Here is a 22,879-nt window from a genome sequence, read left to right as displayed (position 1 = left end):
AAGAAACGTTGGAAGCTCTCCAATAGGGTGGATGTTTTTGGTCTCAGTAACTGGGGGATCCCACTCTTAATCTCATGGGGAACCTCCACATCTTTCCACCTACAATGAGATTGCTATTCTAGAACTTTCATTTTAAATGACATAGCAAAAGATATCAATGTTGTACTATTGTTTCACTGTTGACTTCCCAACAAGCATAATTTACTCAAAATTAAATCACTGGGCATGGAAGTTTTTAGGAAATTAAGTGTACTACTTTGATTTTACGCTTTTTTTTTTTTTTTTTGCCACATCAGAGGGTTAGACACAGTGGAAGTCCTCTCCAAAGAATCCACTCTTCCCTTAAGCATAATTGGCTGGAAATTGGGAGTTTGAAAAGTGGAGAGGACAATTAAAATCAATGACAAAATTTAGATTCCTGCCAAGACTAGCTTGCCCAGTTAACAAACGGCACTAAGATGCCTGTGGTGCACCAAGAACACCCTGGGCTAGCTGGCTGCTCAGCTGGGGATGCACTAATTGCGTTTATTAATGAGGTGAACTCCCCTTCCTCCACTGATGTTTCTTGAACTTCCATCTCATGCTCAGCTGGTGAAGCATAACCACTACAAGCCAAACCAAAATTATACTATCTTTCTCCTCATCAAAATCAGTGAGCATGTTTTGAATGAAGAAATGGGAAAAAGGTAAATTTGAGTTTCTCATTATTATTTTAAATCGTGATCATTTTAGAGTCAAAGATCAAGGTATTATCAAATGAATTTAAAATGACTAAGACATGGAGGGCTCAGAGGCAGAGCAAGATGGCAGAATAGAATGCTCCACCAATCATCCCCGCTGCAAGGACACCAATTTAACAACTATCTACATTTTAAAAAAGCACTTTCATAGGGACCAAAATTCAGGTGAGCATTCACAGTACCTGGTTTTAACAGTACCTGGTTTAAACTTTAATAGTGCTGAAAGAGACACTGAAGAGATAGGCAAAGCAGTCTTGAGTTGCTGATGCCATTCCTCTTCCATTTCCTGGCAGCAGCTGCTTGTCACAGAGAAAGAATCTATGCGCTTATGAGAGGAAGAGTGCAGCAACTGTGAGACATTGCACTGGACTCAGTGCTACTCTATTATAGCAGTAAGTAAAACCAGACCAAAGTCACCAGATGCCCACCCACAGAAGGAGTATCTAAACCAGCCCTATCCAGAAGAGAATTGCTTATCCCAATGGTCAGAACTCCAGTTTCTATAACCCTGGCCACCTCAGACTGGAGTGATCTGGGACCATAAGTAAGTTTGAAAGCAAATTTGGATCTTAAGGACTGTAACTCCCGGGTGAGTCCTAGTGCTGAACTGGTCTCAGAGCCAGTGCACTAGAGGGGCATGCAACCTCTTGAAGCTTGTGACTCCAAAAGAGACTTTTTCCTTCCGTTTGAGGAGAGGAAAGAGTGGGGAGGACTTTGTCTTACATCTTGGATACCAGCTCAGTCACAGCAGGATAAGGCACTGGTCAGCATTGTGAGGCTCCTTTCCAGTCTCTATCTCCTGGAGGACATTTCTAGATGTATCCTGGGCCAGAAGGGAACCCACTGCCTTGAATGGAAGAACTCAGTCCTGGCAGGATTCATCACTGGCAGTGAAGAGCCTTTGGTCCCTGAATAAGCAGCAGTAATACACAGGTAGCACATCATGAGCCTTGGGTGAGTCTAATACACAGGTAGTATGTCATGGGCCTTGAGGGAGACTTTCTGGCTTCAGGTGAGAATCAGCACATTCACAGCTATGTTGAGTACAAGGAAAGATTCCTTTTGCTTGAGAAAATCAGAAGGAAAAGTAAAGGGCCTTTGTCTTGCACCTTAGGAACCAGCTCTACCACAGGGAGGTACAGTACCAAGCAGGCCCTTAGGGTCCCTGATTCCAGGCCTTGGTTCTTGGATGACATTTCTGGACATGTCCTGGACAAAAGGGGAGCCCATTGCCTTGAAAGATTTGTCCCAGGCCAGGAAGCTTTCATCCCAACCTGACTTAAGAGCCCTTGAGTCTTAAGGGAATAGTGGAGGTGGCTTGGCAGTACTTTCTATGTGCCTGTGGTGGGCAGTAGCCATGGGGTGAGGCTCCTCTAGCTTTGGAAAGGGGATGAAAGAGTGAAAACGACCACATCTTGGGGTCTGTGTGCCAGCTCAGCTACAGTACAATAGAACACTAGGTAAATTTCTAAGGTTTTTTAATGTAGTCCCTGGCTCCTGGATGGCACCTGAGGACATGCCCAGAGCCTGGGGTAACTTGCCACCTGAAAGAAGGACACAAGCTTGTCAGGCTTCACTATCTGCTGATTGTGGAACCCCAGAGCCTTGAGCAAACACAGGTGATAGCCAGGGAGTGGTTACAGCAGGGCTTGGGTGAGATCCAGTATTGTGCTGGCTTCAGGTCTGACTCAGTGCAGTCATAGTGGTTGTACCCACAGGCGTGCTTATATGTGTTAACCCAAAGCTCCAGGTGTGGAATAAAGTAAGGGAAGAGAACATGAGGTGCTGCATAATAATCTAAAGAATTCTCCCAGATTATGTCCAAGACCATAAGGCAATACCTCTACAAGTCTGCAAGAACCACAGTGTTACTGGGCTTGAGGTGCCCCCTAATGCAGATGCAGCTTAGATCACCACACTCAAGTCTTTTCAAATACCTGGAAAGTTGTCCTAAGAAGGGCAGGTACGAACAAGCCTAAACTGTGAAGACTATGATAAATACCTAAGTCTTCAATGCCTAGACACAAAAGAACATGCACAAGTATCAAGGCCATTCAGGAAAACATGACCTCATAAAATGAACAAAACAAGTCACCAGGGACCAATCCTGAAGAAACTGAGGTATATGAACTTTCAAACAGGGAATTCAAAATAGCTGTTTTGAGGAAACTCAAAGAAATTCAAGCTAACAGAGAGAAAAAGTTTATAATTCTATGAGATAAATGTAACAAAGGCATGGAAATAAACAGAATCAAGCAAAAATTCTGGAGCTGAAAAATGCAACTGACATATTGAAGAATGCATCAGTCTTTCAATAACAGAATTGATCAAACAGAAGAATTAGTGTGAAGATAGGCTATTTAGAAATACACAGGAAACCAAAGAAAAAAAGAATAAAAAAAATGAAGCACACCTATAGGATCAAGAAAATAGCCTCAAAGGGAAAATCTAAGAGTTATCTCCCTGAAAGAGGAGGTAGAGAAAGAGATAGGGGTAGAAAGTTTATTCAAAGGAATAATAACAGAGAACTACTTAAACCTAAAGAACAATATGAAGATCCAAGAACAAGAAAGTTATAGAACATCAAGCAAATTTAACCCAAATAAGAGTATCTCAAGGCATTTAATCATCAAACTCCCAAACAACCTAATGATGCATCTTAAGGAGCTGGAAAAGCAAGAGCAAACCAAAGTCAACATTAGTGGAATAAAATAAATAATAAAGATCAGAGAAGAAATAAATGAAATAGAAATGAAGAGAATAATTTAAAAAGTTTTTTATTTTGAAAAACTCAATAAAATTGACAAACCTTTAGCCAGACTAACTCAGAAAAAGAGAAAGAAGATTCAAATAAATAAAATCCTAGGTAAAAAAGGGGACATTATAACAGATACCGCAGAAATTCACAGGATCATTAGGGGCTACTATGGCTACTATCTGCCAATAATTTGAAGATCTAGATGAAATGAACAAATTCCTAGACACATACCAAGATTGAACCAGGAAGAAATTCGAAACATGAACAGACCAATAACAGGTAACAAGAGCTAAGTTGTAATCAAAAGGCTTCCAGTAATTTAAAAAAAAAAGCCTATGAGCTGACTTTAAAGGACCAAACATTTAAAAAAGAACAAATACCAATTCTATTGAAACCATTTCTAAAAGTGGTGGAAGAGGGAATACTTCCAAACTTATTCTACGAGGCCTCTATGACCCTGATACGAAAACCAGACAAACACACATGAATAAATAAGAACTACAGGCCAATATCAAGGATGAATATTGATGCAAAAATTCTCTACAGAATAGTAGCAGACTGAATTCAACAACACATTAAAAAGACCATTCATCATAACCAAGTGGGATTTATCCCAGGGATGCAAGAATGGTTCAACATATGCAAATCAATCAACATGATACATCATATTAACAGAATGAAAGACAAAAACCATATGACCATTTCAATTAATGCTGAAAAAAATTTGATAAAATTCAACATCCCTTCATGATAAAAACCCTGAAAAAAACTGGTATTGAGGGAACATACCTAAACATAATAAAAGTTCTATACAACTTTTGTGTGTCCTATGACACACAGCTAGCATCATACTGAATGGGCGACAATGAAAGCCTTTTCTCTAAGATCTGGAACACAACAAAGATGCCGTCTGTCACCATAATTATTCCATATGGTACTGGAAACCCCAGCTAGAGCAATTAGACAAGAGAAAAAAATAAAGGGCATCCAAACTGGAAAGGAGAAAGTCAAATTATCCTTGTTTGCAGATGATATGATCTTATACAGAAAAACTTAAAGACTCCACCAAAAAACCCCAAAACTATTAGAACTGACAAACCATTTGTAAAGTTGCAGGATACAACATCAACCTATAAAAGTTAGTAGCATTTTTATACGCTAACAGTGAGCAATCTGAAAAAGAAATGAAGACAATAACTCTATTTATCATAGCTACAAATAAAATAAAATACCTAGAAATTAGCTTAACCAAAGAAGTGAAATATCTGTACAATGTAAACCATATAACACTGATGCAAGAAATCAAAGATGGAACACAAAAATGGAAAAACATTCCATGTTCACGAATTGGAAGAATCAATATTGTTAAAATGTCCATACTACCCAAAGCAATCTATAGGTTTAATACAATTCCTATCAAAATGCCAACGACACTCTTCACAAAAAATATCTTAAAAGTTATATAGAACTACAAAAGACTCAGAATAGCCAAAGCTATCCTAAGCAGGAAGAACAAAACTGGAGGAATCACATTACCTGACTTGAAATTATACTACAGAGCTATAGTGACCATAATAACATGGTACTGGCATAAAAACAGATACATAGACCAGTAGAACAGAATAGAGAGCCCATAAATAAACTCATAAACTCATACATCTACAGTGAACTTATTTTTGACAAAGATTCTAAGAACATACATTGGCGAAAGGACAGTCTCTACAATAAATGGTGCTGGGAAAACTGGGTGTTCATATGCAGAAGAATGAAACTAGACACCTCTCACCTTACACAAAAATCAAATCAAAATAGATTAAATACTTAAATCTAAGACCTCAAACTATGAAACTACTACAAGAAAACATGGTGGAAACTCTCCAGGACATTGGAATGGGCAAAGACTTCTTGAGCAATACCCGACAGGAACAGACAAAAAAACAACAACAACAACTACAACAAAAAACAAAGCAGAAATGGACAAATGGGATAGCATCGAGTTCAAAGGCTACTTCACAGCAAAAGAAACAATCAACAAAGTGAAGAAACAACCCACAGAGTGGGAAAAGCATTTGCAACTACCTATAAAACAAGGGATTAATAACCAGAATATATAAGGAGCTCAAACAACTCTATAGGAAAAAACCTAATAATCTGATTTAAAAATGAGCAAATACCTGAATAGACATTGCTCAAAGGAGCCACACAAACAGCAACAGGTATATGAAAAGATGCTCAACATCATCGATCATCATAGAATTGCAATCAAAACTACAGTGAGATATCACCTCACCCCAGTTAAAATGGCATTTATCCAAAAGACAGACAATAACAAATGCTGGCAAGGATGTGGAGAAAGGGGAGCCCTCGGATACTGTTGGTGGGAATGTAAATTATTACAGTCACTTTGAAGAACAGTTTAGAGGGTCCTCAAAAAGCTAAAAATAGAGGTACCGTATGATCCAACAATCCCTCTGCTAGGTATAAACCTAAAAGAAAGGAAATCAGTATATCAAAGACTGTTCACAATAGCCAAGATTTGTAAGCATCCTAAGTGTTCATCAGCGGATGAACGGATAAAGAACATGTGGTACATATATAAAATGGAGTGCTATTCAGCCATAAAAAGAATGGGAGGCTGTCATCTGCAACAACATAGTTGGAAATGGAGGTCATTATGTCAAGTGAAATAAGGCACAGAAGGACAGACATTGCATGTTCTCACTTATCTGTGGGAGCTAAAAATTAAAATAATTGAATTCACAGAGATAGTAGGAGGATAACTACCAGAGGCTGGGAAGGGTGAGTGGGCTGTGAGGAAAGGGAAGGTGGTTAAAGGGTACAAAAAAATAGAATAAATGGGATCTAGTGTTTGCTGGCATAACAGGGTGACTACAGTAAAAAATAATTTAATTGTGCATTTTAAAATAGCAAGAGGAGTATAATTGGATAGTTTTAAACACAAAGGATAAATGCATGAGGTGATGAATACCCTATTTACCCTGATGTGATTGATATAGGAGTTAAAAAGAAATTACTTAGGCAGATAGTAAGGGTACGGAAGTCCTCAGTAAGGTTTTCCTTTTAATGAAAAGCAGCTCCAAAATTATTTTCTTTTCTAACAAAGAACATCCTGTAAAATCGAGCTTCAGACATAAACAAGCAAGCTAGAAGCTTGCATGGGTTAATGCCAGCAGTTGTGCCCATAGGAATATACTACCTGAGACTAGGCAAGTTCAAAAAGGCGGCTTCATCTTCTCTTTTGCTAGCCACGTGTACGGTAAGGAGCAGACAAGTAGAAAGCCCATTTGCATAATAAGATCAGGGTAGGGCGAACAGCCTTCCCTGGGCACTATGTAAACGTCATGCCTGGTCAAACCAATCTGTAAGCCCTACATAAATCAGACATCACGTCCTCAAGCCTGCCTATAAAATAGGTTGCAGTCTGCCACTTTTCCTTTTTTGGACTCCTATCTCTCGCAAGAGAGAGAGAACTGCTCTCTTCTCTCCTTTCTTCTGCCTATTAAACTTTCCATTATTTAACCCACCCATGTGTCCATGTCTTTAATTCTCTTGGCATGAGATGACAAAGCCTGGGTATTTACCCCAGACAGTGATGACGCTTCATGATTATTACACATTGCATGCCTATGTCAAAATATCTCATGTAATTCATAAATATATATACCAATGTAACCAAAATTTAAAAAAAATTTTTTAATGACTACAACATATCTCCCTCAAGTTCTAAACATTAGAACTGACTGGGGAGGGCCGGGCACGGTGGCACACGCCTGTAATCCCAGCACTTTGGGAGGCCGAGGCGGGCAGATCATGAGGTCAGGAGATCGAGTCCATCCTGGCTAACATGGCGAAACCTCGTCTCTATTAAAAAGACAAAAAAATTAGCTGGGCATGGCGTCGGGCGCCTGCAGTCCCAGCTACTCGGAAGGCTGAGGCAGGAGAATGGTGTGAACCCAAGAGGCAGAGCTTGCAGTGAGCCACTGCACTCCAGCCTGGGCGACTGAGCAAGACTCCATCTCAAAAAAAAAAAAAAAGAACTGATGGTTAGACGTTAGGTTTAAACAGCAATGGATTTTAGTCCAAGGACCAGGACCCTTGTGCCAGTTGCTCAGAGACAGCTATCATATCACTTTATGTTGTTGGATCTCAGCCTCTTTCTCTGTGAAAAGTGGAAATTCCAGACCTAGACTGTCTCACAATCTTGCAATTGGGATCAAGTAAGAAACTACATAGGAATAAGGTATTAGGTAATTGACTACAATCTGAAATAGTGGGTGCTTACATACTCTTACCATGTTTCTCTTACCAGAGGAGTTCAATTACCAGTCAGTGAGTCAGTTTTGATTTCTACCATATGCCCAAAATTCCACTGGTCAAAACTAGTTAGTTCACGTCTGCCCTTGCCTTAGCCAACTGTTCATTATGCCGAAAGACCAGCAGTTTTGTTAATAGAGCCATGGAAAGCTCAAAAGGAAAATATGCACTTGCTCCTGCTTCTAAGAACTAGCAGACTCCAGAATGGTAGGCATTATTTTGATGGATATTATTGTCCTCCTGGTAACATTTTCCTCTTCAAAAGAAAATTACCTCTCCCATCATTTGGATAATAATTTTAAAGAATTGTGTCTGCAATAATACCACCGATACAGGATACAGTGGACAAGAAGGAAATGGAACAATAGAATGAAGGGAAGAAACTGTTAAAAACTGAAAAAAGCAGAAAGAATTGTGGAAGGCTTGAGAATGAAAAACTAGTAACAAAGACATTCTAAAAGAGAGGTGATAATTTAGCAGGAAAGATAGTACAATTTTCAAATCAACTTAGAAAACCACATTACATAACTCGTCTTGACTACGTCGCACAAACAAACAAAACCACATTTCAAAGTGATAATTTTAGAAGAAAATCCAACCAGTACATAGATCTGTGTTGACTCCTACGTGTGGAAAGAGGGATGGTCTAGTTGGAATGCCTATTTATATAGCTTACTATGTAGACATAGTGATTTAATAACTCTGCAATTATGTATATAATTGACAGTCTTATGTTTTATTCATTTTTCCAGGGTTGTGTTTATTACAGACTGTCTCATCTTGGAGTTGTTTATGTCCCTGTCTGTCTTCTCTACCAGGGGGTGTATTCCTACAGGTCCGAGCCACGTATAATTCAATTCTGTATCATTGACAGCCCCTAGCACAATGTCTATCACACACTAAAGGTTTAACAAACTCTTAAAAGTGAATTGAATTATTTCAGACTTTATTATCTTCTCTTTCTGTGTGCATCCGTGTGTGTGTGGGCCGGGGGGGGTCTGTATGTGTGTTAAGCTTTTCTGGAGAATTGCATTTTGGTTTTAACTTCTGAAGTTAGAAATATGTCAATAGTCACTAAAATACCAGGGGGCCAATTCTGATAATCTGTTTACTAAACAATGCCTAGGGAGTAATTATCAATCTGTTCTTGATGGAGTCTGTCTGCACTCAGACTTAGGGTAAAGAGAAGTCTGGGTTATAGAAAGCAGATGGGGCAATTATTCTTGACACTGGGAAGAACAGGTAGAAGGGAGTAGTGGTGTGTACAGAAATGAAATATAATACAAGCCATAATCCTTGCCCTCAACAAAATTTAAAATCTGTTTAGAGGAGAAGAAAAAGACAACGGAACAACTAAGCAATTATCTGATAGGAGCAAATCACATATTTCTTTACATAATGGGAATATTTTGACAATGAGTGATAGAAGATATTACAATTGTTCCCCACAACAAAACTGATTCAGCCTCATTATCTTCTATTTTTGTTTAGTTATCCCAGGGGAAGATGCCTGGTTCAAATCTTCCTGATTAGTTACTCCCACTCTGTTAGAGTCTGGAAACAGTCCTCTAGCACTGGAACCGAGGGACATGGCTCAGGTTGGCAAGATCATTCTCCTCATCAGTGGACTTGATCTCCGGAGAGTCCTTTCAAATATATTGGAGAAGTGGCATTTGAAAGTAATTCCTGGTGTCTCTTAATTGAGAACAATATACACCTTCCTGATACAAGTGATACAGCTGCTTTTCTTCGCTTTACTCATATGTGGCAATTTTTCACTCAGAATGAGAATGTGTGTAAAGACCAGTGAGTGACTGTGACAATTGTGATTTTAGACAGATAGGCTGAACGTAGAAAAGCCAAACCCGTCTGATGTCCTTGGCATTCTGAGTCTGCTGTCTCTGCTTACTCCAGCTCTCAGGCTGAAGGATGCTGCCATTGCCTAGTTGTTAATTTCAAGTCCCATTATCTTTATGGTGATTTGGGGGTTTTAGATCTAAAAATATCATAATATTATTTTTTACTAGGGGATAATGGTAAAAATGAAAAATATATTCCTTTATTATATGAAGAGGGAATGCCGTTTACAGGAGACATTGAAAACTCAGAGGCTTTTCATGTTTCCTTCACTTTCTGAATCCAAATGAGGATATAAAAGACCTAAAGATGAAAGGACAGAATGTCATACTTAAACAAAGAATTACCTATTTCATGATTACTTAAGTCGATTGGCTGTGTTCACATCTGAAGTTGCTAATGGACTGTGCTTATGATACTAGGCAAAATGGCTATGATAATAGAATTTAATACTGAAAACTTGTAAAGCATATTTAAATAGTGTGAACACAGCAAAGAAGGAAAGGAGGGAGGGAGGGTGAAAGGGGGAAAAGTAACTGGTTTTGAATCAAAGAAGAACTTTGGAATTCACATGCTTATTTTTCCAACATATTTTAACCTGAGAATATAAATTCTTTAAAAAACAACTAAATTCACATTGCCAACTGCTTATATACAGGAGAAGCCTTTGACAGCTCTTTCTGTGTTTCTCTCTCCCATATCTTGCCAACATAACAGCAAACATAAGACATGAGAGACTACATAAGCAGAGGTTAAGAACATAGGCCTTGGAACCAGCTTAATGAGTTGAAAGTATAATCAACCTCTTAGCTACCGGGTGTCTTGGAAAACATTATCTACTCTGTCTGTGCCTGTTACCACATTACTCTATGCCTCAGTTTCCTTATCTGCAGATCTGGGATGTAATAACAGCACTTATATCACAGAATTTAGGTGCTCAGCAAATTAGATGCCCAGTCTCACAGTTCATTGACCATCCCATGTAATTCTCCTTTCTATCTCAGCACCTCACTTCCCAAGTCTTCGTCTTCTACTGTACACAGAATGACCCACTTTCAAACATTTAAATTTTGATATTCCTGGACCCCACTATATCTACTATGCTTTTATCTTTCTTCCTCCCTAACCTTGGTCTCCAACAACTTTGGAATTTCCTATTCACATAAACAAAGTTAAAAGAGAAAAAACAGATTGAGGGAAGATACTTGTAATCTATGTCGACAAAGGAATAGCATACAGAAATATAAAGGTTTCCTACAAATCGCTAAGAAGAAAAGACTACCAGATGGAAAAGTGGCCAAATGGAATGAAAAAAAAATTCATAGAAAAAACGAACATCCAAAACCATGAAAAGTAATCAGGAAAAGTAAAGCAAAAATGAAACATTTCATACTTTATAAACTGGTAATAATGTGATACCTAAACTTACCAAACCCTGGTGAGGATGTTCGATAGGAACTCTCAGATATTAGGAGTGGGAGTTTAAATTGGTATCTATACTTTGAAGTACAATTTGGCAACGTCTAGTAAAGCTAGGACATTTGAGCATTGGATACCGTTGGATGCCTACTAGTATCCTTTCTCAATCCCATACCTTTTTTATAGAAAGCTGATTTTGTTTGCCTAGCCATTCCTTCCCCAGTACAGTTATGTGTTTCAATGGAAGAAGATATAACCCCCAGGTCTAGGGATGGGGTTGATTTTTTTTTCTAAAATGATTATATTGCCATTGGCAGTGACACAATTGTAGCTAATGAATTATAAGGGGAGGTCTTCTGGGAGTATTCTGCAGAAAGATTGTAATTCCTAAGCGATTGTCCTAGGAAAAACAGCCTTCCCTCTTCTTGTGGGCACTTTTATTTGGATGTCACATTTGCAAATGTTTTAATCATTCCACTACTAGCCTGAGAAGAAGCCGCACCCAGGATGACTGGGTGGAAGATGGAAGGGAATGATTCCTTGACAACCTTATTGAGTCTTGAATAAACCAACCCTATAATGCCAACTCCACCTTAAAATCTCCTTTTAAGTAAAAATGCTTTCATTTAAGCTAGGTTGCACTGAAAGTTTTCATTCTTATTGGCAATATCAGACTATTTCTAGGTATGTATACCTCAGAACTCCCACTCAAGTATAAGCAGATGTATGTAGAAGGATGCATTTTGAAGCAATCTTTGTAAAATCCCCAAACTGGAAACGATTATCTATCTTCAATCGAATAGTTAAATATGCTTTGGTATAATTAAGTAATGGAAGACTATAAAGCAATTAAGAATGTATTAAAATGAACACATTTGATCTGTTTTTATGGACACAGGTATCTATCAAAATAATAATATACAGTGTAAAAAGAACAAGTTCCTGAACTATATGTACAGCATACCATTTGTGTAAACTATGTAACCACACAAAACAATACTATTTGGGGCCAATTGGAATGTACACATAGAATAATCACATCAAAAATGATCAGTAAGGCTGGGCGCGGTGGCTCACGCCTGTAATCCCAGCACTTTGGGAGGCTGAGGCAGGTGGATCACGAGGTCAGGAGATCGAGACCATCCTGGCTAACACGGTGAAACCCCGTCTCTACTAAAAATACAAAAAATTAGCCGGGTGTGGTGGTGGGCGCCTGTGGTCCCAGCTACTTGGGAGGCTGAGGCCGGAGAATCACTTGGACCTGGGAGGCAGAGGTTGCAGTGAGCCAGGTCGTGCCACTACACTCCAGCCTGAGTGACAGAGCAAGACTCCATCTCAAAAAAAAAAAAAAATTAGTAAAAACATACATACAATCATAACAGAGGGAGTGGATGAAACATGCTAGAGTTATAAAGACAACTCTAACTGTATCCGTAATATTTGATTTCTTGTAAAGATGTAAAACCATATATGAAGACACGTTGTCATTCGTTAATGCAGCTTAATGACAATATGGGTTTTTCTTATATTACTCTAATTTTCTGAATGCTTAAAATAACTCATAAATATTTTCAAAAATAAAATAAATTTTAAAATAAAGCTAATTAAAAGAAAGAAGAGATGAAGTGGAACTGGGGATGGGATTGTCTTTCACTATTAAATTAAAAGAGTTCTTTATTGTTTGACTACTATAACACGCAAGAATTTCATTATAATTTCTTCAAAGCAGAGGATTTTGAAGAGAAATTTAGTCTGTTTCAGGCCACCAATTCCCTCTTTGTTGCAACTTCTTCCCTAGTTTGACTGGACAATATGGTGGTTTGCTGTATCCCCCTCTTCATAGGAACTTGTAGTTTTCTATGTGTCTTTGAGAAGTTCGCAACATATTGAAAATAAACATCAATGTATGAAACCGCTGGAGAACACTACACTCTTGGCGTTCCTTCAAATCCCCCCTGATGATTTTCTCCCTAGCTCAAACCAGCAGTCAAATTTTTCTTTTCCCAAGCCCAGCTATTAAGAAAATAATCACTGCAGTGCTAATTTAGTATGGGCCTTAATCCATGTTTAACCATCTCTGTGTGCTTTGGGTGACATTCTTCACTCCTGAGATTTTCATTACCACCTACACTTTGCCTCTCAAATGTGTAACTCCAGTCTAATCTCTATACTCAGGCTGAGTATAGAACTGAAGGCTAGGCTTCAGCTTCACTATTAGACTTCTCTATCCAGTTACGTGAAGCAGAATACATTGTTTTACCCAACATAAGAATGGGCACGGTTAGGGTCAGTACTAGTAATCTATAAATGGAAGCTAGGCAAGATGCAGAATCACGGACTGATCAATGCAGTTCATTTAAAGATGGCCTTAACTTTCTGACACTCTTTTCATTGGCTCTGAAATTTTTGACCCTCTTCTTATTGAGAGGTAGGGCCCATGACTCTTCTTCTTGCATATGTGTAGATTTTATGACTGTTTTGATCAATAAAACATGGCAAATGTTAACACTGAGCCAAATTCTGAGCCTAAACCTTAAGTCACTAGTGGTTTCCATTTCCTCACTCTCACCTCCTGACTCTGTGAGGTCTTTCACCACATCAGAAGTCCAGCTACCTCATGACCACCATGCCGGAGAGGCCATGTAGAGCTTCCCCGGCTGCCAGTCTCTGCTGAACCCAGTGTTCCAGCCACGCCCCTAAAGTGACAGATCTATGAATAAACCATCTGCAGCCCTCCAGACAAACCCACTTACCAGCTGAAGACCACTGGGCAACCCTGCAGAGCCATGTGGAGCAGAAGAATCACGCACTGAGCCCTGCTCACATCTCTGACCCAGAAATCATGAAATACAACAAAAGATTTTAAGACACTAAGTTTTTGAATTTGTTATCGAACGACAGACAACAATATAACTCCCTCCTCTCCAGGGCTATTTAGTGGGCCTCCTAGAGCTATACATAGTTCTCACCCCTGAAACGTTTTCCAATTGCTGTGAGACATTAAAAAATATTTACACACTCTGTCAACGCTAAAAAAAAAAAAATTATATAAAATAAAATTTTAAGATTCTCTTTTATTCCCTATTTTCATCCCTTTCTCCATCTCAAAGTTAATCACTGCTCCTATTAATGAATATTTAGATTATTTCTAGTTTTTTATTAAATAAAACAGTGCTGCAGTAAACAGCCTTGCACATATCCTCTGTAAATTTCAGATTCATAGAAGTCAAATTACTGAGGCATAAGTTATTAAAATTATAATACATGACACCAAATTGCTCTCCCCCAAAACTAAAATCTTTGCTTATTTATATTGTCACCAATATTTCACAATAGTGTTCATTTATCCAAATACTGGGCACCAATGGATGTTGTCATTTAAATTTTGCCACTATGAGTAAAAAAAAGCGGTAGCTTATTGTTTTAATTGACATTTCTCTGATTATTTGTGAAGTTTGTAGCATCTTTTCATGTGTTTGTTACTACTTGGGTTTCTTCTTCAGTGAATTCACTATTGATAATCCTTTTTAGAAAAATATTTTATTAGATTGCCTGTTCGTATTTATTGTTTTGTGGCAGCTGTTTGCATTCTGAATAATAATTTGTTGCCTGTTCTATATGCCACAAATACTTTTTTTCTAGTCTGTGGTTTGTCCTTTATTCATTAATTAATTTATTTAAAAGGTATTTATTGGAAACTTTGTGCCAGGCATTGTTACTAGATACCGGGAATACAGATGAGAGTAAGAGAGAGTCCCACTCTGTTGGACTTAATTTATTGTGGAAGATGTACAGTAAACAATGAAAGACAGACAAAATGTTTTATAAGTGTTACAAAGAGTAATAGGGTTGGGTAAGTGACATACAATGATGAAGTGTGGCCTATTTAGATAGGCCAGTTAGGGAGGCCGAAATGAGCTGATGTGTGGAGGCAAAACATTTCACCTGAGGATGTAGTGTATGCAAAGGCCCTGAGATGAAGGAATAACTGTTGTGTTCCAGAAACTTGCAAGGAGGCTGGTTTGGCTAGAGGACCACAGGTAGTCAGTGGTAGTAAGATGCCACCCTAGAGCAACAGCCAGGGCCCAGAAAATTTAAGGTCTTGTAAATCGTGGACTGTGGATTTATTTCACTGGAGGATGAAAGCTATTCCGCATTTTGAATAGGGAAGTAATGCAATCTTATTTCCATCTGAGAAGGATCAGGCTGGCCACTGGGCAAGATAGGCTGGGTGTGTGCACGTGTGGCAAGGGGGTGTCGGGAAGAATGGGAGCTGAAAGATCACAGGGAATGTCATCGCCTTACACGGGAGGTTATTTCAGTAGTCCAGGCAAGAGATGACCGGACTGGAGTTTTGGCAATAAAGGTGGTAAAAAATCACCAGATTACAAATATATTGTGAGTGTAAAGCTGACAAGTACAGTTGATGCACCATGAGGAGAAAGAGAGAAAAGATCATTCTAAGATGTTTGGCCTGAACACTAGGTGAGTGGTGGTGCCCTTTGCTGAGATGATGACTTGAAGGAAGAGCAAGGAAGAGCCTCACATATGTTGAGCTTGAGAAGACTATTTGCTCTCTCACTGTCTTCTAGGCAAAAATGCGAAGGAGTCTGGAGTTCAAGGGGGAGGTGGTGGAGGAGGTGGCAGGAACCTGTGGGTCACCAGTGCATAGACAATATTTAAAGCCATGGAACTCTAGAAATCAGTGTAGGCCTGAAGGTGAAGCAGTCCAAGACCAAGTACCAAAGCACTTCAATGTCCGTGAGGGAAGAACAGGAGGAGACCCTTCACGGAGGCCTTAGAAGAAATGAGCGGTGAGATGGGAGAAAACACAGGAAAGTGTGGGGTCCCAAAAGCCAAGGACAGCATTTAGAACAGGGCCCAGTACACAGTAAATTTAAGTTAATTATGTAGCTGTTAGTATTTATCCTTTTGAAGCCCTATGATCCCCAAGTAGTCCTTTCTTCTCTGACTTCAACCAGGACTGAGATCTGTGATAGCTTGAACCAGTAGAATATGGCAGGAGATATTGTTCATATTGGATTCGAAGCTCAAATATTAAGTGACCAAGAAATATATTTAAATTGAGGATTTAGAAGAGACTATTCTATTTGGAAATGCGAAGGTCATTGGTTACTTTGAGAAAAAAGATTTTAGTGGAGGGAGACACAAAATTCTTTTTTTTTTTTTTTTTTTTTTTGAGATGGAGTGTCACTCTCTAACCCAGGCTGGAGTGCAATGGTGCGATCTCGGCTCACTGCAACCTCTGCCTCCTGGATACAATTCTGAAGGGAGACAAAATTCTAAGTGAATTGGTCTCTAGAGAGAATGGCAGAGGAGATGGGCACACCAAGTCCATTTTGGAACCAGTGTATAAAGAGCGAGACTCTGTCTCAAAAAAAAAAAAAAAAAAAAAAAAAATTAAAGTCAAAGTTCCTTTTTGTCCCATGCAGACACTTTGCTTCTCTGCATCTAGGCCTATTTCTGTAAGATGCTAGGATATGTGCACACACACGGGTCACCTAAAAGTCATAATTTTAAAGATTGTCAAACTATTCAGGTTATCTATACAGCCTGGGGTGCAATTATTATAAAACATTGTGGAATAAGGATGAAAAATGCTAGAAATTGGGAAAATATATTTGTTAGAAACTGAACAAATGGACTGTCTTACTGGAGGAGGAACAGCTATGGTTTTACATCCACAATACGTCAGGTGAAATATAGGAAGCAAGAGGCTATCTCCAGCGGCTCCACAAACCCGTCCTGTCCCCTCCCTTAAGCACACAGAGACTCTGGCCTCAGAAAAGAAAGAGATCCCCAAAGGTCTCTGGTTGCTTGTGATTCTCTGTGGGAACTTATGATTCTTATCTTAGAGGCATTGACTGTGGCCTTGAAACAAAAGGCAGGGGCAGTGATGTGATTTATAAACTTATAAATTAAACGAAGTCTGCTTGAGAACTATTCTGACAGTTCAGGTTTGGTTAGGCTCTTTCAGGGCTGTTTTATTCTGGAATAGTCACTCTTTTTCTTCAATTAAAAAACAGATTTTATTTTCTTATTAAAAAATGTATGACTATGGCTTTTTTTCCTACAGAAATTGTACCTTTCATTGCCATTATTATCTTATTCAAAACACCTAGTATTCGTAAGTCTTCTTAGGTCTTTGAGCATCTTCAAGTAATCAAATAATCTATGAAATCAACAAAGATAAATGGAAAGTGACCTTGCAGTTTGATTAATTTACAAACTAACCATGATGGATTTTAAGAATCAAGGGACTGAATTAACCTATAAGAAACCAAATAGTGCGTTTTGAGTCCCACCAATGGATGAAAGTTGTGAATTGTTTATCAGGGTCACCTGACTTGCTAATTATTCCCAAGTGAATGGTGTCTAACCTCAGAGTTTACACCCTCCTAGGTAATCAGTTGGGGTGTGTGTGGGGGTTGGTGGCTAACTGTAGCTTGATGGAAAGCCAATAAAATGTTCACTCCACCCCGCAGTATGAGGCCACTATGGCATCAAACTGCAAGCACTAGGATCTAGGACTTGGGTCCAATTTGTTAAAACAAAACAAAACGAAACAAACCACAGCCAACCAATGAGCTAAGGAGGCCAAGCGTTAAACACGGGGGAGTATTAAGAAATGGAAGTAGGCTTAGGGTGCTAAATGAAATCTTTATATAGAAAAATGGAAAATGCATCTAGTAATGGAAATGGATCATAAAATGCTCTGCAGGAAATATTTCTTACGTAAATGTTTGCCCTTGCTGGTTTGTACTTTTCAAGGTAAAGAATATTATTTACACGTAAAAAAAAAAAAAAAGTGCACACCAAATGAAAAACAAGAATAATAAAAATGTCAAGATTACAAAATGCAGTCTTAGTTATTGTGGCATTGAGGATCTGGATAATTATCCAAGGCCATTAAAATCCCAAACTCCTTCCCACAATTTCTGAGAATTCCCAGGTCATGTCCTCACAGTCTTTCCGCCTCAGACTCCACACTCTCATACTGTGCTCTTATGTCGTCTCATGGGAGGCTCAATTCTTTCACTGTTTTTTCTTTCCTTCTTCTTTCTTTCTTTCTTTCTTTTCTTTCTTCTTTCTCTTTCTTTCTTTTTCTTTCTTTCTTTCTTCTTTCTGTCTTCTTTCTTTCTTCCTTTCTTTCTTTCTCTCTCTCTCTCTTTCTTTTTTCTTTTCTTTCTTTTTTTGTCTCATTCTGTCACCCAGGCTGGAGTGCAGTGGCATGATCTTGGCTCACTACAACCTCTGCCTCCCCCGTTCAAACGATTCTCCTGCCTCAGCCTCCTGAGTACCTGGGATTACAGGTACCTGCTACCACACCTGGCTAATTTTTTTTTTTTTTTTTTTACCAAGTTTTGCTCTGTCGCCCAGGCTGAAGTGCAGTGGCACAATCTCGGCTCGCTGCAACCTCTGCCTCCTGCGTTCAAGTGATTCTCCTGCCCCAGCCTCCCGAGTAACTGGGATTACAGGCGCATGCCACCATGTCTGGCTAATTTTTCTATTTTTAACGAAGACTGGGTTTCGCCATGTTGGCCAGGCTGGTCTCAAACTCCTGACTTCAGCTGATCCGCCCACCTCGGCCTCCCAAAGTGCTGGGATTACAGGTGTGAGCCACCAAGCTTAGCCCTAATTTTTTTGTATTTTTAGTAGAGACAGGGTTTCACCATGTTGGCTAGGCTGCTTTCAAACTCCTTACTTTTGCAAGTGATCCGCCCTCTTCAGCCTCTCAAAGTGCTAGGATTTCAGGCATGAGCCACGGCGCCGGCCTCTTACACTGGTTAAAAAAAAAAAAAACAACTCAGGTTCATCATTGTGTGAGATTGGTTGATACTAATAAGAGCCCTGTCAGTCTCTGATCACTGTTGCAACTGCTCTGTATTTCTGTCTCACTTTCTATATGCTTGCTGTTCACTTCAAGGTTAAAACTGAGAAAATGCCTCATCAGATGAGTTTAATGTTTATATTTTGTGACCAGTTATGTGAGTATTTAATGTAAAAGCAGGTAAGAACGAAGCAAATACACAAACGAGCTGCGCTTTCCGTGAGAGGAATTCCAGTGGGTGAAAAATCATCTCCTTGGATGGACATGGTCTCTCACGCCTGTAATCCCAGCACTTTGGGAGCCCAAGGTGGGTAGATCGCTTGAGCCCAGGAGTTTGAGACCAGCCTGGGCAACATGCTGAAACCCAGTCTCTACAAAAAAAAAAAAAAAAAAAATGCAAAAATTACCTGGCTATGGTGGCACATGCCTGTAATTCCAGCTACTTGAGAGGCTGAGGTGGATCACCTGAGCCTAGGAGGCAGTGGTTGCCATGAACCGAGATTGCACCACTGCACTCCAGCCTGGGCAACAGAGCAAGACCCTGCCTCCAGAAAAAAAAAAAGAAAAATCGTCCCCTCCTCATTGCAAAGATTACACAAGATATATCAAGAATCTTATATATTGGTTCATACAATGGGTCTAAGTTAATTTTTATAAAGCTCAAATTAGTTTTTATATCCTCATTCTTTAAAAATACTTTTATTAATGAATTCATTGATTTAGCAAATATTTAAAGTTCACGCAAAATATTAGGGGAAGACAATTGCCCTTTTCTTCTTGTGTCCATAACTACAACCAGAAATGTACAAGAATGTCCATTTTCCTGCACTTACCAGCACTAGAAAATATTATTTGAAAACATTTAAAATTTTTTTCAGATGCAAATTATAGTGTATAATGGTTTTAGTGTATATGTCTTTGAGTTCTAGCAATGCTGAACTTTCAGAAATAATGCTTCTGGCTGTTCCCGTTTCTTTATGAATTGCCTGTTTATGTTCTTTATTGATTTTTAATTGAGGTGTCCATGTTTTTCTTGTTGATTTAAAACAATTCTTAATCTATAAATAGCATTTATCTGTTTTATATTGCAAATATATTTTCTTCATTTATTCTTTGTTTTTTAATTTTTGATTTTATTTCTTTTGGGTTGCTTTCTATGGTGATAAGTGGATGAAAGCCTTTCTCATTCCAAGATCGTGAAAATATTTAGCTATATTTGCTCCTACTTATTTCATTATTTTAATGTTTAAACTTTTGGTTAATATGCAATGATCTTTGGGATTTGATTTGAAGTAAATATCTAATTGTTTTTCCCTCAGTGGTTAGCGATTTATTTTAGCACTATTTGTTGAGCAATCCATCCACATTTTATCATCTAACATTATTATGATAACATTCTATTGACAAATGCATCCATCTTTTCACCAGTGATATTTTAATTAATTTTTATTTTCATCAAAGTAATGGGAATATATAGTTATAAAATAAAATAGCACTAAGAGGTGTAAAATATGAATTATGTCCCAGCCTCCTTTCCAGCTAGAGATAAATACCTTCAATTTCTTTAGCAATTTTTAGGTCATTTTTCATCTCTCTTGCCTAAAAAAAAAACCCCAATTATTTCAAAGCCAGTTATCATATGTTCAGATTCTGTAACCTCCTTGTTCTACCTCCTTGATATGATTATCAAATATTGTCTGGAATTTAGTGCCTGGAGTATTGTCTTTCTTGCCACCACTCTACTTCCCAATATTCTTCATGATTTCGGTACCTACAGAGATAATGCACATATGCTCTGCACTTTCATGGGAAGGGTGACTGATGAGCAAGAGTAAGGCCAAATTCCATAACACAGGGTTTATAAATTATTAGATTATGCATTTGTGTGTTATATCTGTAATTAAAAACAAGAGAGACATTTTTATTAAAGTCTGTCCTCTCCTCAAAATTATAATCAGATATTGATTGATAGTACATTTAATTTATGGACTAACTAGAAATGGAGAAGAAATATTGTTATAATATTAAGTCTTCCCATACAGGACTTGTTATCCTCCTCTTTTTATTTATGGGTTTATTTATGTCCTTCAGTAAAATTGCATAATTTCATTATACACCCTGCATATTCTTATTAAACTTATTCTTACCATTTTATGTTGTTACTGTTAAGGGGTTCTTTTCCCCATAATATTTTCTAACTGGTTGCTTATTACAGGATATCTATTAAATAACTGACATATAATTTAGAGCTCTTTTAAGTTCTAATTATTTGGGGTTGAATCTATTTGTCCGGAGATAGTCATATCATTTCCTTATAGCCTATCAGGATCACCTAACCTCTCTGAGACTTGGTTTCTCCTAATCCTTACAGATGGATAACCTAAGTACTCATCTACAGGTTTGTTGCAATGATTAAGTGAGTTAATATCTATACAACACTTAATCTGTGCCCAGCACATACTGAACACTGTATCAGTGTTAGATGTTGTTACTGTTACTATTACATAGTATCCCATTGAGATTCTGCATCCAGCACATTTCTCAGCCTTCTTTTTTTGTAGCCTCAAATTTAGAAAAACAAACCAACAAACAACCTCATTAATAAGTGGGCAAAGGACATAAACAGACACTTCTCAAAAGAAGATATTAATGCAGCCAACAAACATATGAAAAAAAACTCAACATTACTGATCATTAGAGAAATGCAAATCAAAACCACAGTAAGATACCATCTCATGCCAGTCAGAATGGCCTTTATTAAAAAGTGCCGGGAGGTGGAGCTTGCAGTGAGCCGAGATGGGGCCACTGCAGTCCAACCTGGGCGAAAGAGTGAGACTCCATCTCAAAAAAAAAAAAAAAGTCCCAAGAAACAACAGATGCTGGCGAGGCTGTGGAGAAATAGGAATGCTTTTACACTGTTGGTGGAATGTAAATTAGTTCAACCACTGTGGAAGATGGTGTGGTGATTCCTTAAAGATCTAGAACCAGAAATATCATTCGACCCAGCAATCCCATTACTGGGTATATACCCAAAGGAATATAAATCATTCTATTACAAAGATACATGCACATTTAATTAGCAAATGTTTTCTGGAATTTAGTACCTAGTACATTCATTGCAGCAGCACTCACAAGAGCAAAGACATGGAATCAACCCAAATGCCCAGCAATGATAGACTGAATAAAGAAAATGTGGTACATATATGCCATGGAATACTATGCAGCCATAAAAAGAAATGAGATCATGTCCTTTTCAGGGACATGAATGAAGCTGGAAGCCACCATCCTCAGCAAACCAATGCAGAAACAGAAAACAAAACACTACATGTCCTCACTTAGAAGTGGGAGCTGAAAAATGAGAACCCATGGACACAGGGAGAGGAAAAACACACCCTGGGGCCTGTCAGGGGGTAGGGTTGGGAGAGAGAGAGCATCAGGAAAAACAGCTAATGCATGCTGGACTTACTACCTAGGTGATGGGTTGACAGGTGCAGCAAACCACCATGGCACACGTTTACGTATGTAACAAACCTGCATATCCTGCACATGTACCCCAGAACTAAAAATACAAATTATGCTAAAAGTGCCATCTTATCTTATTCTCTTATTCATTCTTTTAAGCAGTCCATTTGTTCCAAAATTTGTTAGGATGGTCTTGCCAAGACAAGAATCCTCTCACTACACACAAACAGTCATTTCCCTGAAAGCATGGAGTCTCCAGTTTACTGGTTCTCCTCTCCCCTCTGTCTTTCTTGCACCACATCTTTCATGATTTCCTCAATGTCTCTGAGGGTAAGTGACACTCTTCCATTGTTGCCAGGGTTCATTTGCTCTTCTCCCCTACCCTATTATTTGGGTCACTTCAATTGGCATTTGTTAGAGCACAGTAATTAAGTAATATGTTCTAATTTCCATCCT

This window comes from Symphalangus syndactylus, chromosome 15 (assembly GCF_028878055.3).
Source record: "Symphalangus syndactylus isolate Jambi chromosome 15, NHGRI_mSymSyn1-v2.1_pri, whole genome shotgun sequence".
NCBI classification, from domain to species: Eukaryota; Metazoa; Chordata; class Mammalia; order Primates; family Hylobatidae; genus Symphalangus; species Symphalangus syndactylus.
This window is presented reverse-complemented; position numbering follows the sequence as displayed.